Source organism: Saccostrea echinata, unplaced genomic scaffold (genome assembly GCF_033153115.1).
Source record: "Saccostrea echinata isolate AGI-Se365-2 ecotype Australia unplaced genomic scaffold, CSIRO_AGI_Sech_v1 ptg000054l, whole genome shotgun sequence".
NCBI lineage: Eukaryota > Metazoa > Mollusca > Bivalvia > Ostreida > Ostreidae > Saccostrea > Saccostrea echinata.
In genome coordinates this window covers 42,472,715-42,489,085 of record NW_026889803.1, presented here as the reverse complement: position 1 = coordinate 42,489,085, position 16,371 = coordinate 42,472,715, and the positions used below count along the sequence as shown (strand labels likewise).

General features: G+C 37.0%; 2 pseudogenes; one reads left to right on the top strand and one right to left on the bottom strand.

Moving 5' to 3' along the window:
• The first annotated feature begins 2,167 nt into the window (after positions 1-2,167).
• On the top strand, positions 2,168-9,138 carry LOC133205566 (uncharacterized; annotated as a pseudogene).
• Positions 9,139-13,196: 4,058 nt separating this feature from the next.
• Positions 13,197-16,015, bottom strand: LOC133172004 (uncharacterized; annotated as a pseudogene).
• Positions 16,016-16,371: the final 356 nt, after the last annotated feature.

Genomic DNA, 16,371 nt, shown 5'->3' with positions numbered 1-16,371 from the left:
TAACATTTGAATATTGTTAACCTACATAAGCTTAGGACATATTTGCATATTTCGGCAGTCCACTTAAATCATACCAATCATTTCAAATCAATTTATATTGAACACCCCAAACCCTGGAACTAACCAGGTACGATCCAGTGTTTTATGTAAATATGTTACAAAGATACGATGCCCCAAAGCAAGCGAAAGTTGGTCAGGGATCAACAAAATTATAGTTCAGCTAGTACTCAGTAATACACAATAAAGTCTATTTACTTACAGATACTGGGTGTTGCTAAAACGCGGAACGGAAAACGGAACGGAACGGAAAACGGAAAGATTGATTGATTGATTGATTGATTGTATATTGTTTTACGTCCCATTCGAGAATTTTTCACTCATATAGAGACGTCACCAAATACCGGTGAAGGGCTTCAAATTTTGACCTTTACTCGGCACTCAGGGCCATTGAGCAGTGAGGGATCTTTATCGTGCCAACGCCTGCCGTGACACGGGGCCTCGGTTTTTAAGGTCTCATCCGAAAGACCCGCAACTTTCACTTCAAAGTGCCGAGCGCATGGCGAAGGAACAGTTGCTACATGTACCTATTTTTTATCGACTTAGGTCTGTCGCGGCCGAGATTCGAACTCACGACCTCCCGATCAAAACGGAAAGAAAATATAAAATGGATTTTACAATTTATTTAAAAATAGATAATTTAATTCTTTCGTTGCTGCATGATCTACAAATTTACATTGATCAATAAGAAGGTGTTTTTTGGCATGCCTCTCTTCGCAATCGCCAATTCGTTGGTTTTGGCGATATTTCATGTATGCATAAACAGTAAAGCTACACAAATTCTTGAAAAAAGAATCTCTTATTATCAAGTATTTGGTTGTTTTGTTTACTTTTTTAGGGAGAAAGGGGGGGGGGCAAAAGAAATATAATAAACACACTATCAGTGTCCACAATAGATGAGGACTGTAAAGACTCTCCAGTCTTTTCATTTTTTTTTCTTGAAGAGGTACAGCCTTTGTCCAAAAATATACATTTTGTACGTGAATATGTACTATTCTTCTCTTTACCGTATCTCAATCCTCGGCTGACTCCGCTACGCTATGTGCGAGGCACGGGCAACCCGAAGAGCTCCGAGTGCGACTCAGTCAAAAGAAAAACAGCCATATCGACTTGCCGAGAACACGACCGAGTCAACCATTTAAAGGGAATAACCTGTTTGTATATCAATTAAAACGTTTTTAATAAATAAATGTATTATTTGTACAAGTGTCAAAAATACATAAAAAAGTTTGAAATATTTTATCACATATAAAAGATATCCAAAATGAAGAACAGAAAATGTAGAAAATAAATGATACGAAAGCAAAACGTTGATCTTGGAATCATATTTTTTACTCACGGAGCTACATGTATACGAAAACACAATTAATCAAAGACAGGTTGGCAATATGGAAACGTAGGCGGATCTACTAGAGGGTAAGGATTGAGCCCCCCCCCCCCCGGATTTCCAAGTTATCGAGTATCAAGAAAATGATCCTAGAACCCACCCCACCCCACCCAACGCGCCTAACAAAAGACTCTTCTTATATATAGTAAAAAGAGCCATGTATCTGAAAAAAAAACTTTGAAACTTGAAACTTTGAATGTCAGAAGATTCCGAAATTTATTTAACCCCCACCCCACCCCCACCCCCCAATTTCTCGAGAGAAAAAAATGTGGATCCGCCCATGACCAAGTATGAGAAGGAAAAACTAACATTCTGTTTTCTGGTCAAGGGTACATTTTTGCTTCAGATTGTGATTAATTATTCTAGAGCATACTTAAATGTTTCAGTAAATTTACATTATATTTACATGTACATTATACCCAATGCGAAAAAGCCTGAGTTGTTATCACTTTCCAGTTTTCCAAGCTTTGATATTTTCACATTCTCGACACATCCTTTTATCTTTTGGCTTGGTTTAGTCACCCAGTCATGAAATATTACAAAATGGTAACAAATTGAAGACGTCAAAGTCTGGTGTCGATATTTGAAGCGATGACGGCGTAGTTATCAAACATGTCGGCCTTTTTTTTTTTTTTTTTTTTGAAAATCGGTGACTCTGGGAACATGCAGTCCCCCTGTTCTCATTCAGCTCTCCATCTTCATTGAGGTATTCATCACAAAACCATGTGGCATGAAAGTTTTCAGAAATTTTTAGAGGATAGGTAATGTATTTTATTTCTGATTATTTTTGAGCTTTTTAATTTTATACATGTACTTATTTATATGTAACAAAGATTTGTACCACCAACTTTCAACGACTAATTTTTGAAGCAGTATAATAATTGCTATTACATCTATTTGAGGGAAAATTCGTGTTTTCAGAATTAAATTTTGACCAAAGTTACATCTTCAAAGTTGCATGTCACAGGTGCTTGAGGACAGGACCCCCCCCCCCCCCAATGTGAGTTGTTGATTTTAGGGATATATGTAGTCTCATAGAAAATTCAACAGAGCATTTTGGTTTGCAGCCGCAATTGGCAACCTTGTACTTGTAGATTTATATATAAGAAGTGTGTAGAAATTTTCAAGTAATATTTGTTTTTGGTAATTTCTCGAATTGATGGTATGGATTATATCACAAATATGACATTGAAAGATAATTTATGAGGGGAAAAAGTCGAAACGGCCCGGGGGTCTATATCGGGGGTGGGGTTTCTGTCCTCAAGCACCTGTGGTCACAGTGTGCTACATTTCAAACACATTAAAGTTGTACGCGCAGGCACAGGTATCTAAAGTGAGCATAACCCACCCACCCACCCACCCCTGAAAAAAAAATATAGCAAAGAACATATACTTTCTCAAAAATATGATATTTTCCCGTCATTCTACCACAGTTATTGACGAGATCAAAGAAATGCCGCGGACACTATTCTCCAATAAATCACGAACGTCATTAAAAAATTATCAGATCAGAAACACATGTCAAACCTGTGCAGTTGAAATAAATACTTCAATGTAGAATCTAATACTTATTTAGACCATATCGATGTGTCGTCTTACGCAGTCTAAATGGATTGCCTGCAACAGCTGATAAATATCTTTTTTATAACCTAGTCGGGCTATTCCACGGACCTGCCCACAACATTTACACTCCGTGATTTTACAGATAAAGCAGTGAAATAGACAACTGATTTTGTTATTTTACATTCATAAAAATTAATCAATATATGTTACAAACAAATTTATAAATGATTAAAGGATATTTTTAATCCAACGAAAGCTGAAACCGTCTGCATTTTATGCAATCGATACAAATTGACTCTGGTGTTAAATGGAACAGCAAAATCGCGACGTGGTGATCTAAGCTTAATTCGTTTCTCTATAGAGAAAACGATCAGCCGTATTTTAGGGCTGTTAGTAGAATAGAAATAAAGTCCTTGTTGTCGTGAATGATGCAGGATAACCTCCGAGGTCGAGAAATGTTGTCTGAAATATAAAAGCCGAGGCGATTGCTCGACCTTACAGCAACAAAAAGAGGGGGCAACCAGCATCTAGAGGAAAATTTACTATAGCAAAATATTATACTCAGAAAAAGAGCCCCCCCCCCCCCTGCGTTCTATGGGCCTGTAAATTGAAAGTTTGGTGGGGTAGACAGGGACTGCATATTTTACATAGATAAATACATCAGTTTCATCACCAAATAATCATTTATGTCATTTTCCTGCCTTTGACAAAAGGAACTTAAATTTAATATCCGTTACAAGCAACATTTCAGAGAACAAAGACGATTTTGTTTACGAAAGTAGCTAAGTTGTAAAAATTCGGTAAAAACTTTGAGGTCAGGTTCATAAATTACTCTCTCACATTGTCGCATACAGAGGAACAAACGACAACTTTACTGGTCCATAACTGTATCAAAATTAATAATTCATGATCCAATCACAAGAATTACTATCATATAAAACAAAATATCTGATTCTCAAATCGAACTGAAGTTTTCCGAAATATTGTATTCATCAATTCAAGTTTTGCCTACAGGTACTTCGGACAAGGAAACAACTCCCTCCTTTTTGATTTAAAAAAAACGCATTTTGAAAAAAAAAATACATGAATTGATTTAAAAAAACGCATTTTGAAAGAAAAAAAATCATTACATGTTATCAGGTATGTAACCCTTTCGTCTTCTTTCAAAAATACATTTTATCTACGTACATGTCATTCAAAAATGCAATTTTTGCAAAAAGAAGTGCCTGTTGAAAATGTAACTTTTACGTACAATTCATATGAAGACGACAAGGTTGCATTACTGTTAACGTCAGAAAACATACTAGTGTATAAGAAAAAAGGATATCGATCCAAGATTTAAAAAAAAACATAAAGGGTTGTCAGTTTCCATTTTTGCCATGAAAAGGAGGAAAGAATTCGTATTTTTTTTTCGTATTTTTCTTCTATTTTACTTTTCATGTTTTAGATCCGATTCTGAATTATCAAATTCTTCTGAGAAAGAAAGCCTGCCATCGCTTGATGAATTCTCGGCTTATCTAAGCAATGATGATGATCCAATCTCCATTTCCAGTTCCAGTTCCGATATCAAACCTGGAAATCTTGAGTTATCTCAGCCCCCTGAACCAATCGTTATTCCTTCAAGCTGGGACTCTTCTCCAAATTCACCAATATCACCAGTGTTGGAGACCAGCTCTGGCTGTACATCAGATCAAGGGTAATAATACATTAAGCACGATTTAAGTGTAGAGTTCATGTTTGAACACTTAAGTCTTTTTACAGGAAAATTTAAAATCAAACCACGTCTCCAAGGGGCTTACAGTGTAGATACAGATTTGAAATTGAATTAATTTTTTTCTGAAAATTTCTATATATTATCATGACTTATATGTTGCTAGAGCATTTCACACGGAAATATATACGTGTTCAGAAACTTCTTTTATCTGGAAAATTATCAAAACTACGAATTTCGGGACCCTTTTGATTGACACAAATCCTTGAAGAAGAATGTTATATCACTGTCATCAAAAGGGTTGGGTATCGGCTTGGAATTTCGTATTGCGATATATTGCGACTTTTTTTTAACTGTATTGCGATACATATTGCAATATTTTCAATGCCAATTAAAATGCTCTTTTTCTTAATTGTTTAACCTCCATCTATAGGCAGAGTGTGTAAAATATTATATATACAGTGTTATGAAAAAGTTCTTCTTGATTTCACTACAGTTTTGTAACACAATGCAGCCATACAACAGCAACCTTACCGTTTGGTACTGTTTGGTACTATTGAAAACGTTTCTAACAAATTAAATTTTATATTTTACTTATGAAATCTAAAGCCCAAGCAGTTTGCCGGTATATCGGTACTGGAAAAACGTATCGCAAAACGACATTTTTTGTAAACGAATAGCATTATACGGAATATCGATATTATTGCGCAGCCCTAGTCATCAATCAATTTTTCTGATTGTCGTTTTTTCACAATTCATTTTGCAATAATTTCTTTCGTCCCCAGAACCCCTGGAGAGTCTATGCCAAACTTATACTTTATAAAGCGGTTAGAGATTAGTCAATTCTTTTTTTTAAAGTGCAAGGTGTCTAGGGTGGGCGTTGTATTTCAGTGCACACTTTTAAACGTTTATTTTGCCTCCGTCAAAGATTCGGGGACCTATAGGTTTTGCTCTGTTTGTCCGCAAAAACTTGCTCATAATTTTTGATTGGTTGGAGATATGGATTTCATATTTTACTAGTGCATTTCTTGTGACAAGACCTTCCTTTAGGTACCAACATATTTGGCCTCTTGACCTTGACCCACTTGTGCCAAAAAAAAAAACAAAACAAAACTTTAACCTTGGCCATAAATTTGAACAGTTGGTGCTAGGGCTTTCATACATGTACTTCACACGTGTATTTATTGTAACAAGACTTTTCAATGGGTATAAATATTTTAGACCTTATGACCTTGACCTCAGAGTTTGACCCAATTTTAAGACAATTTATCCTTAAAAACAACTTTCAAACAGTTAGTACTAGGACTTTCATGTTTCACATGTGTATTCCTTGCGACAGAACTTCCCTTTAGATACCAACAATTTTGACCTTTTAACTTTGACCTTCAAGCTTGACTTAATTCTTAAGTCAAGCTCGAAAAACTTAAATCTTAGCCATAACTTTTGAATAATTAGTGCTAGGGCTTTATTTAACATGTATATATTTCTTATGAAAAGGCCTTCCCCTGGGTACAGTTAATTTTTAATCTTTGACTTTCTTTGACATTGTAGTTTGACCCACTTTTAAAAACTTTTAACATTGGCAATAACTTTTGAATTTTTGGTGCTTGGTCTTTCATATTTCACGGGTATATTCATTGAGAAAAGTCCTTTCTTTGGGTAACAACATTTTTGATCTCGAGACCTTGGACTTTGACGTGCATTTGAGAACCTTTTGTCATAAGCTGCCGTTCGGGGGCATCAGTGTTTCGCAAACACATCTTGTTAAAATAAGCTTTTCATTTCAGGTCTTCAGGATGTCCAACCAAGTCGCCGGAAATAAAGTTCTATGACTACAACGAATACATGCCAATTTTTTCTTCGATTGACAAGAAATTTGGGGTAAAAGAAGCTGTATCAGTAATTTTAAATACAAAGGATCATTTGGCATCAAAAGTACCTTTTAGTTGCAAAGAAACGAAAATATTTGTGTTGTAGACACGAGTAAATTAGAGCATCTTGATGATATACGGTCACATGAACTAGGTGCCATGAAAAATGAGAGAGTTCAAAGAGATTACGTTTCTATTGCTGATAATGAGAGAGTAATTCAAGTTTTGAGAAAAAATCCCAGCGTCATGAGACAAGGAATCTACATGCTCAAAAGGTCTTACTACTCCTTAAAAAGCGACGCAAGTTTAAGAGAAGAATATACGAACTCTTTGACTGGAAAGGAAATCAACATAAAGTAGTCATTTTGCAGTTTGTTTTCCATGGTAATATTCCCCCGCCAAAGCCAAGATCTCATGGAAATAGCAAATCAGGAGGGATCTACGTACGGACAACAAAGTCTACAGTTGATAAGGTAAATAAGAAGATGAAGGCAAAAGATGCTTTTGAGAACGCATTCGAATCTGTCGGCGGCTTGGAGGCAGAGAGCATGTGTACCATCCCTAGAAATATAAAGCAGATTTACAATATTAAGCACTCCACGTCCAGGCAGGAAAAAGGGTCCAAGGATAAAGACGACTTGCTTTCAATTATACAACACTGCAAATCGGAACAGTCTATGACTAATCCTTTTATAAGGTCCATTCAAGCTGCACCCGAGCCCATGTGCGTCTGTGTAACGGACAGACAGCTATCAGAAATGCAGAAGTTCTTAACTAACCCTGCAGAGACATCCATATTAGGTATTGACCCTACTTTTAATATAGGCCAATTTCTTGTAACAGTTGGAACATACAAACACTTACAACTTCGACATCGTCGAACCGGAAATTCCCCTACAATGATTGGTCCCGTCCTCATTCATCAGCAAAAGCTTCCAATGTCATATTCCTATCTGGCAAGCACGTGCACTTCTCTCAGGCCAAGTCTTAGCGAAATTCTTTTTACCGGAACTGACGATGAAAAGGCCATTTTTAACGGTGTGAAAAATTTCTTCCCTCAAAGTCTGAATATTCAGTGTTTTAGGCATATGCGAAATAACATTTCCAGAAAACTCCAAGGACTGGGTGTTTCAGAATCCACCATAGGCGAGTACATCAGGGATATATTTGGTGTAAAACGCGATTCCGAGGTAGAATACGGATTAGTTGATGCCACTTCTGAATCCGAGTTTGACACAGAGTTAAAAAATTATGAAATAATCTGGAATGAAAGAGAAATCGAAGACCGAAAAACAAATGACCCGCTTTTTTAAAAATGGTTTCTCAAGGACAAGGCAGACACATTTAAAAAACATCTTCTGTTACCACTGAGAATATCTGCAGGTCTGGGTTTTGCTGAGTATACCACAAATGCCAACGAATCTATAAACAAGAAGCTTAAAGAGAAAGAAGACTACAAAGAATCTCAGGAGAATTTTGTTCTAAACTATTTTCTTTAGTTGACAGTCAGAACAAAGATGTTGAAAAAGCCCTTATTGGAGTAAGTAAACAGTGACTGTAAACAGTATGAAATATGCCAAACAGACTGGTTAAAATTATCAAGTAGCACAAGACAAGCCCACTTGCAAAACTTTCTAAAGGCTCCACTTAAGCCATCACGTCACTCTTTAGACAGCGAGGGTGCCTCTACTTCGGGAACTACAAGGTCCAAAACCAAATCTGGTGGCATGAGTATTGAATTTGAAGATACCGGGTTGTCTGAAAATGTTTACCAAAGGGTATGGGACAAAGCTTTGGAAATTTTAGAAAAAGATAGTAATATTGTAAATGCCCCTGGGGACAGTACAGCAATGCTTGTTTTGAGCAAATCAAAAAAAAAATTCCTCACTATGTTGAAATATTTAAAAGTGGAAAAATAGAATGCCGTGTGATGGATATAAAGCCAAGCAAATGTGTTCTCATGCCGTAGCTGTTGCCGAGAAAAAAGGAACTCTAGTGAATTTTTGTGTTGGTATAAGAAATGCGGAGAACTAAGCGTTTCAACGATTTGCAAAGAGAAAATGCCCCCAAAACCTCAAAAGAAACCGGGACATAAAGATAGATCGGCAAAGAGAAAATCCACTACTCAGTATGAATTTGAAGACGTATTATCTACAAAACGAAGATCGCGCTACAGTCCACTGGAAAGCAATGTGAACGCATCTGACGATTTGGAGAACAATTACTTTCTGAATTTTTTAAAAGGAACAAAAATAGGAGTATGCATATGCTATGGGTGTTCAAAGGCAATTAGAGTGCCGCCATTTGTACCTGCTCCCCCCTATGATGTAGTAATATGCAGAAAAGAATACCGCGCTTATACGCATGATGGCATAACCAAACTCACTCTTACACCTCAAAATGTCCATTATCATTTAAAGAAGGCATGCCTCACGATAAAGAATCCCGAATTTAACGAAGACACTCTCATTATTTGTCCTCCTGATGTCGCTATACAGCTACAAGATGTGCATAAGAGTTATTTTAAGTGTTTTAATATTAAATACTAAATAACTCGTTCGAAGTCCCCTTCAAATTTCAAGTTCGGTGGGAAAAACATTTTCTATGATTCAATCGATGTCCATATCCTTCTGCGAAACTTATTTCTCCCATTAGAATTTCAAAATGAAAAAAAGAGGTTATCATTTACAAAAAAAAAAAAAAAAAAAGAACGATAAAACAAATAATAAATATAAGCTATACTGAGTTATAAAAACTGTGAACTTGCTAAATTATGAGACAGGGGAGATGGTTTAATACTGTGCAAGTCCTGTGTGTAATTATATCTGAATAAACCTCGATAATGTAAGTTGTGTTGTTTCATAAACATTTTCAGGTATCGGATATAATTTTAAGATGTGTTTAAATATTTAGATTATTTAGAAGTTCGTGTATATTATTACTATATACAGCATCCAGTACATATATACTGAATATACATGTAGTTATTTCTCTCTCGATATCAATCGATGGCAAAAAAGGCGGTGATTTTTTTTCGGGGGGGGGGGGGGGGGGGGTAAAGTCTTGAGAAGTTTGATGATGCAGCTGGGTGTGAAAGCAATTTACTGACAATTCTTTTTGCTAATTGTTATGAGAGAGCCGAATATTCAAATTATATACATGTACCAAGAATGGAAAAAAGGAGTCCTTTTTCACAAAATTTCAAAAATTTAAGCGGAGTGTAGCAAGCATTTGACACAACTATTGAGTGGGCACTTCCGTAATTATTACCAGTTTCTAGAAATAAAATTATCGGACTCCCACCCCACAAACACACCCTCCACCTCCGGTTCCTTCGGACCAGCGGCCCTTTCATAAAAATCTTCCATTCAGATTTTAGACTTTGAAGAATACATGATAACCAAAGATCAGGTATTTTTATCTCATTTCTATTTATTTGTTATTTACAGGTTTAGCTGACCATTAAAAACTATGAAAGTCCTCTTTGTATCATACATTTAAAATTCTTGTTTAATTCTTTTATCCTTGACTTATCAATTACATTAGTTACCGTAATTGATTATCACAGGTAAATAACAAACTGAAAGATGAAAATAAATTGCTAGAAAGTAAAAGAAATAGGATTCTCAGGGATCAACAAAATAGTCTAGTACTCGGTAACAAATCAAAAAGTAGATCTATTTACTTGCCTGTATTTGCCAGTGATAATGCACTCCGATTTGTCACTATTACCATGTAGACTAAACAAAACAATACAATAGGTACTTGAGCACATCTCATCTCATATTGGCCTCTCTTGGTCTTTAAAGAACATTTAATGTACAATGATAGGTAAGTTTATCTCATTTTTTTTTTAAATACAAGTCTACCTGACCATTGAAATTACTTAAAGTATTATGCATTTAAAATTTTAATTCCTCTATTCAAATGACTTATTAATTACATTATTCACTGATAAATTATTATAGGTGAAAGGCAAATCGGAATAACTTCTCTCAGTAGAGTACAAACTTCCCTACAATATCAATAGAGCCCTGCCAAGCACCAAAAAACTTGACCCAGTGGTACAGAATTTCACAAATCTTGTTTGTTTGTTGTTTAACATCCCTCTCGAGAATTTTTCACTCGTATGGAGACGCCACCACTTGCCGGTGGAGAGTTGCAAATTTTGCCCTATACTCGGCACTTACGGCCATTGAGCAGTGAGGGATCTTTTTCGTGCCAGCACCTACTGCGACACGGGACCTCGGTTTATACGGTTTGATCCGAAGGACCGGTCTCCACGTCCCCCAGTGGGATTCGAACCCGCGACGTAAGGATCAACTCTTTACTTCGCGACTCTAGAGCAGACGCTCTAACCACTGCGCCACGCAGGCGACACACAAATCTTGTAAAACATCCTTACTCATTACAATCCTATACTCTGTCTCCTAGATGCCCAGGAGAAGAGAAGAATGTCAAAGAATTAATGCATTTTCACTATTTAATCAATTGTGCCCCGCCCTAACACCAGAACCCCTGACCCAGGGCCCTTGAATTTAACAATTTCGGAAGAAGCATCTTTGCTTGTAAAAACCATGCACATAGTTTATCTGCTAAATACCTAAAGCAGGGAAGCAGGGATTTTCATTTTAGACTCCTGCGTGGCGCAGTGGTTTAGAACGTTTGGTCTAGAGTCGCGGAGGATAGAGATGGTTTGAATCCACTTTGTGACGTGGAGACAGGTCCTTCGGTTGAGACCGAATACGCTGAGGTCCCGTGTCACATTGAGTGCAAGCACGACAAAGATCCCTCACTGCCTAAAAGCTGGAAGTGCCTAGTACAGATCTAAATTTCATTTGCAGCCCTCCACCGGCAAGTGGTGGCGACTCAATATGAGTGAAAAATTGCTTGCTTCATACAAAGGGCCGGGAAGATTTTCGAAGAATAAATGCCTCTTAACTAAATAATCAATTGCACCCCGTCCTAACTTCCTCATGTTCCTGTTCTTCGCTAATTTTTCCTTCATTTGATCCAATATTTTTCCTACCACTGATACCTCTAGAAATACAGGATTCAGGACTTCTGGATTTTGAGAAGCAATTAGAAATCATGCGAATTTCGATGAATTGTTGGAAGACTTGATCTTAAAACTTACATTGATATTGTCTATCAGAAACTCAAGCATCTCTACATGTAATATCAGCTTCGGAGTACTTGTGTTTACAATCAGAATATTTTAACATAATATACTGACGGACTTTAGAAGCGCAATGCTTGATAATTTTCTGAATTGTAAGTTTATTCATAGATCTAACAAATAAATTATTTCTGGTATATATTCTACCGTGTTAAATGCCCAGTGTTCTTTGATTTTTAACATCATTTTATTCACAAAAAGGCTTCATTTGAAAAGAATGTCAAAGAGGGGTGGGTCAAAATTGTGGTTTTGGTCACTAATACCGAGTATAGCCTCCATTGGCCCTGATAACGGCACGAAGGCGACGTGTCATTGACTGGCAGACACTTCGAATAGTCCTCTGAGGAATATTCTGCCACTCTGCCAACAAGGCTCTCCCAAGTTCCTGCGGTTTCTGAGGCTGGCGGCTGCGCACACGTCTTCCCAGCTCGTCCCACAAATGCTCGATTGGATTTAAGTTCGGCGACATAGCGGGCCAATCAAGGACGTTGATGCCGTTCGTTTGAAGGAAATTTTTTGTCAACCTTGCCGTATGCGCACGTGCATTGTCCTGTTGAAAATTAACCTGTTGCCTCGTCTATACTGCTGCAATAATGGTGCTAAAACAGGTTGAAGAATTTCGTCCACATACCTCCTGGAAGTGAGGGTTCCGTTCAAAATGACAGTTGTGAGCGAAAATTGTGATTAATCGCACCCCAGACCATGACGCTACCCCCTCCGAATCTGTCGCGTTCAAGGACACAATTGTCTACATAACGTTCATGTAAACGACGGTAAACTCGACATCTGCCGTCTGCATTGCTCACATTAAATCTAAACTCATCGGAAAAGACAACCTGTGCCCAATTTTGGCGTTGATTCAAATTTTGCCTGGCCCATTGCAGTCTGTAACGTCGGTGATGCGATTTAAGTTGTAGCCCTTTGAAAGGTCTTCTGCAGCGGATCTCATGGCGTTTTAATATTCTAGAAACTGTTCTAGGATGAACAGGCCTCCCATGACGTCCAATAATTTTTCTCGCCATGGTCGCAGAAGCCGTAATCCGTACTCGCAAATGACGTTGCCGTATGAACGCTTGTTGACGTGGTGTTGTCACAAAAGGTTGACCTGGTCTTGGACGATCATTTATTGATCCTGTCTGATAAAACCGATGCAGCAACAGCCTTATTGTACAGGGATGAACACTAAAACGCTTTGCTACCTCCTGCTGACTAACGTCTGCTTGTCTATGATGTAATGGCCTGGATTTTATCGTAGTTCTCTTTAACCCAACACATTTGTAATGGAACCAACAGTTGCACTTATCGCAGGCAACACTTTCATCCTGAGTCAATGCTGGCTCCCACTTGCACTCCAAATTGCAGACCTGACATGTATAGATTTCACTCTCCTCTGGACATGTATCAACGGTGACTTTGATTTCTTTGCTTTTAACTGTCCCTCTCACCCAGTACTTGGAATTAAGTTCTCAGAGCCTGTTTTTTTCCGTTGGAACTGTTCTTTTGAAATTTTGTAGGGCATCAACAAAAGAGAAATTCTTACAAAATGCTCAGTAACATCTTGGAAAAGCTCTATAATGAGAGTCATGAATATTTCATTTTCAATCTCATTATCATCATTTCAAAACAAAAAAAATCATTTCTCTGCCAGGGCATCGTCTGCATCTATGGCATTTCTGCATGCGTTATGGAGACGTTCATGATATAAATGGAAATGTTTTGGGGTCAGATTTTTTTTGTACGACAGAGTTTAACTGAACAAAAGAATCAGATACAGGATCACTAACAATTGTAAGCCCTCTTGATGGACCTTGCTTAAATTCAATCTCAGCCATACTGTCCTGATTAACATCTAAATCTTGTTCACTTACTCGGAAGTTCTTTAACAAAGATTGTTTCTTGTATTCAAGTTTACGTACAATTGTACTTTTCTTTGATATTTTTCCCACTTTTCGAAGTACTGACTCGCGAAATCCTTTTCCAATTCTCTGGATGCAGGTTCCTGCAATGTAGCGAATTTTTCCTTTCCCTACAGCTGATTAATCTGTAGAAATTTCTATTTTTTCAGTTTCTTCTGTCTGCTTTTTAACAATTGTCTCTGATCTTTTTGAGATTTCTTTGTCCATCAACCAAAACACTATTTTTGTTGACAGTTTGTTTTGTTGCTTGTTGACAAGATCTGTGAGAAACAATACTTTCAGTGAAGAAATGTGTTGATCACTGGTAACAAATGCATTTAACTTGGTGTACATTTGGATCAATTACTGTGAACACTTGGGAGTTTCATTCATTAGTGCATGGACTTTGAAGTATAGAAAAGGAAAATGTTTTCTAAATGAATTTGAATGAAAGAATGTTTCACTGAAATTTGCCATAAATGGTAAATGCTCATGTTCTGCAAAATTACCAATATCCCAAGGTGACTCTAACTGTGGCAAATCCTAATCAACACTGGGGGACTGTGGGAAGGTCCAGGATCCTGTGTCCTTGAGGGCAGCTTCTCATTCATGTATGTCTTCAATGTAGCAGTTGAAGGGCCTGAGTATGTGTCTTCTTCTGAAACAGTACTTAATAAAGGGTCACTGTGTTTACTGCAGCAAAGCATATCCTCAGAAAAATCAGAGAAATGCCTGTTGTAAAATTGGTAAACAACATCTGGATGTTTCGTGTTGGCTGCTTTGCTGTTCAAATTGACAATACGCAGTCCGCTGGTGTTGGTTGCCCTCCCGACCGCCACTCCCATCTGCCCAGGTGCAAAGAATGAGTAACAGTCGATTTCAAGGAAATCGAGCGTCTCTCCTTGAGCTCTGTGGACTGCGAGGGCAAATGCTAAAATCAATGGAATTTGTATCCGGGATGTTAAAGTTTTCTGAAGCTTGGTGTCAAAAAATATCAAACATTGTCTCTCCCACCTTTACAAGGTTACCGTTAAAATAAATGATAGGTGGGCTACCCCTCTCAATTTTTCCGACAATTTCACACAGTCCATTACGTAACCCATTTCCAATGACTTTGGCTCCCTCCTTAAGAAGAAGGTTCTTTGAGGCCACACAACTTCGAAGCAGTTTAGTTTCACCTGAAATTAAAGTTAAAAAACAATAATATGTTTATCATGTTTTATGATCTACATGCATAGTATTATGTGTGTGGACTGTAATATCTTTCATAAAAATTATAAGACTAGTGCACACCGGTAGTCAAAGCAAATCATTAAGTAACATTTATTTTCGGTTTTAGATTCGTGGGGTTTTTTTTACACACTTAGGTTACATAAAAGTGGGCTAAAAAAAAATCTAAAATCAAGACTACAAATTATCTGCCAGCAAAAAAACCCCAAAAGTTTCCCTGTACATCATTTCAAAACTCCTTTCACCCGTACCTTTCTCGAACATTTCTCCTGGCAACTCTTCCAATATCTTTGTTAAAAACACATGTGTCAAAATTAGTTCCAAATAGTTTGGTCACTTCTTCATCTGGAACATTCAGAGGCCTGTCTAAACTGTGTAAAAATTGCATGGTCTCTTCTGACGGAGCTCCATCACATAGCTCATTCACCGCTCTTATCATTAGAAACTCACCCTGCCTTACAACCTAAAATATTAAAATATTAAAACGTTCATGATCGGTCAATCAATGAAATTGCAAAATGCTATTAATACATATAGGCTCACATTTGTTTATGGTTTTTATAGGCTGATGCCTCCTTAATATTGATATTGTCAAAAAGAATCTATCACTTTGGAGGCAGTAGCTGCCATCAACATCATATCTCATGTTCGGAACAGGTGGAAACTGTTTAAAGTCTCCACATCCTATGATCTGCAGTTACAAAAAAGTGACAAACTTCATGAGTTAATCCCATGATCTGCAATTTATTTAAAAACACAATAAAATCTAATAAATTAGCATCTACAGAGTTTCTCAGTATCCACAATACAATTAATTCTCTACTAGCATAATGAAGAATTTAATCGGTAATTTTCCATCAAAATGATTTAACCACTTCTGTGCCAAAGGGCCGATTACACAGTTGCGTAGAGTGCCACGGGGCCGATTTTAGGCCGATTTTATTGAAATGAATTGTGAGTATGCATTTCTTTTACTTCTTTTCAACGTAAATAATTATTGAACTTTTGCATCTTTTTATTGCATAACAGTAAAGTTTTTATGGCTTATTTGTAGAATATCATGAAAATTTCAGGAAAATTTATGGATAAACAAAGTGAATTTCATACCAGCGATGACGCCATGAATTTTTTCAAATAAATGAGTTGTTACTTATAAAACCGGTATTATTACTATTGAATATGCTCAATGAACACGATTTCATTTCAAAAGTATATTCTCATACTATTATAAATTGAGTAATCAGTATATTGAGGTACTACTCATCCATTTGCCAGCAACGGTTAGAATCAACGTCATTTTACGTAAATGACGTCATAATAACAAGTACGCGTAAGCCAAACCTTGAGAAAACGTTCCGCGTTTATAGATTATAAATATGTGAGTTTATATACTAAACCAAGTAAAAAGTTACCTTGGACCCCCCCCCCCCTTAGAAAATGCAGACCTCCCCTAAAAAACTTGGATATGGTTAAGCTGG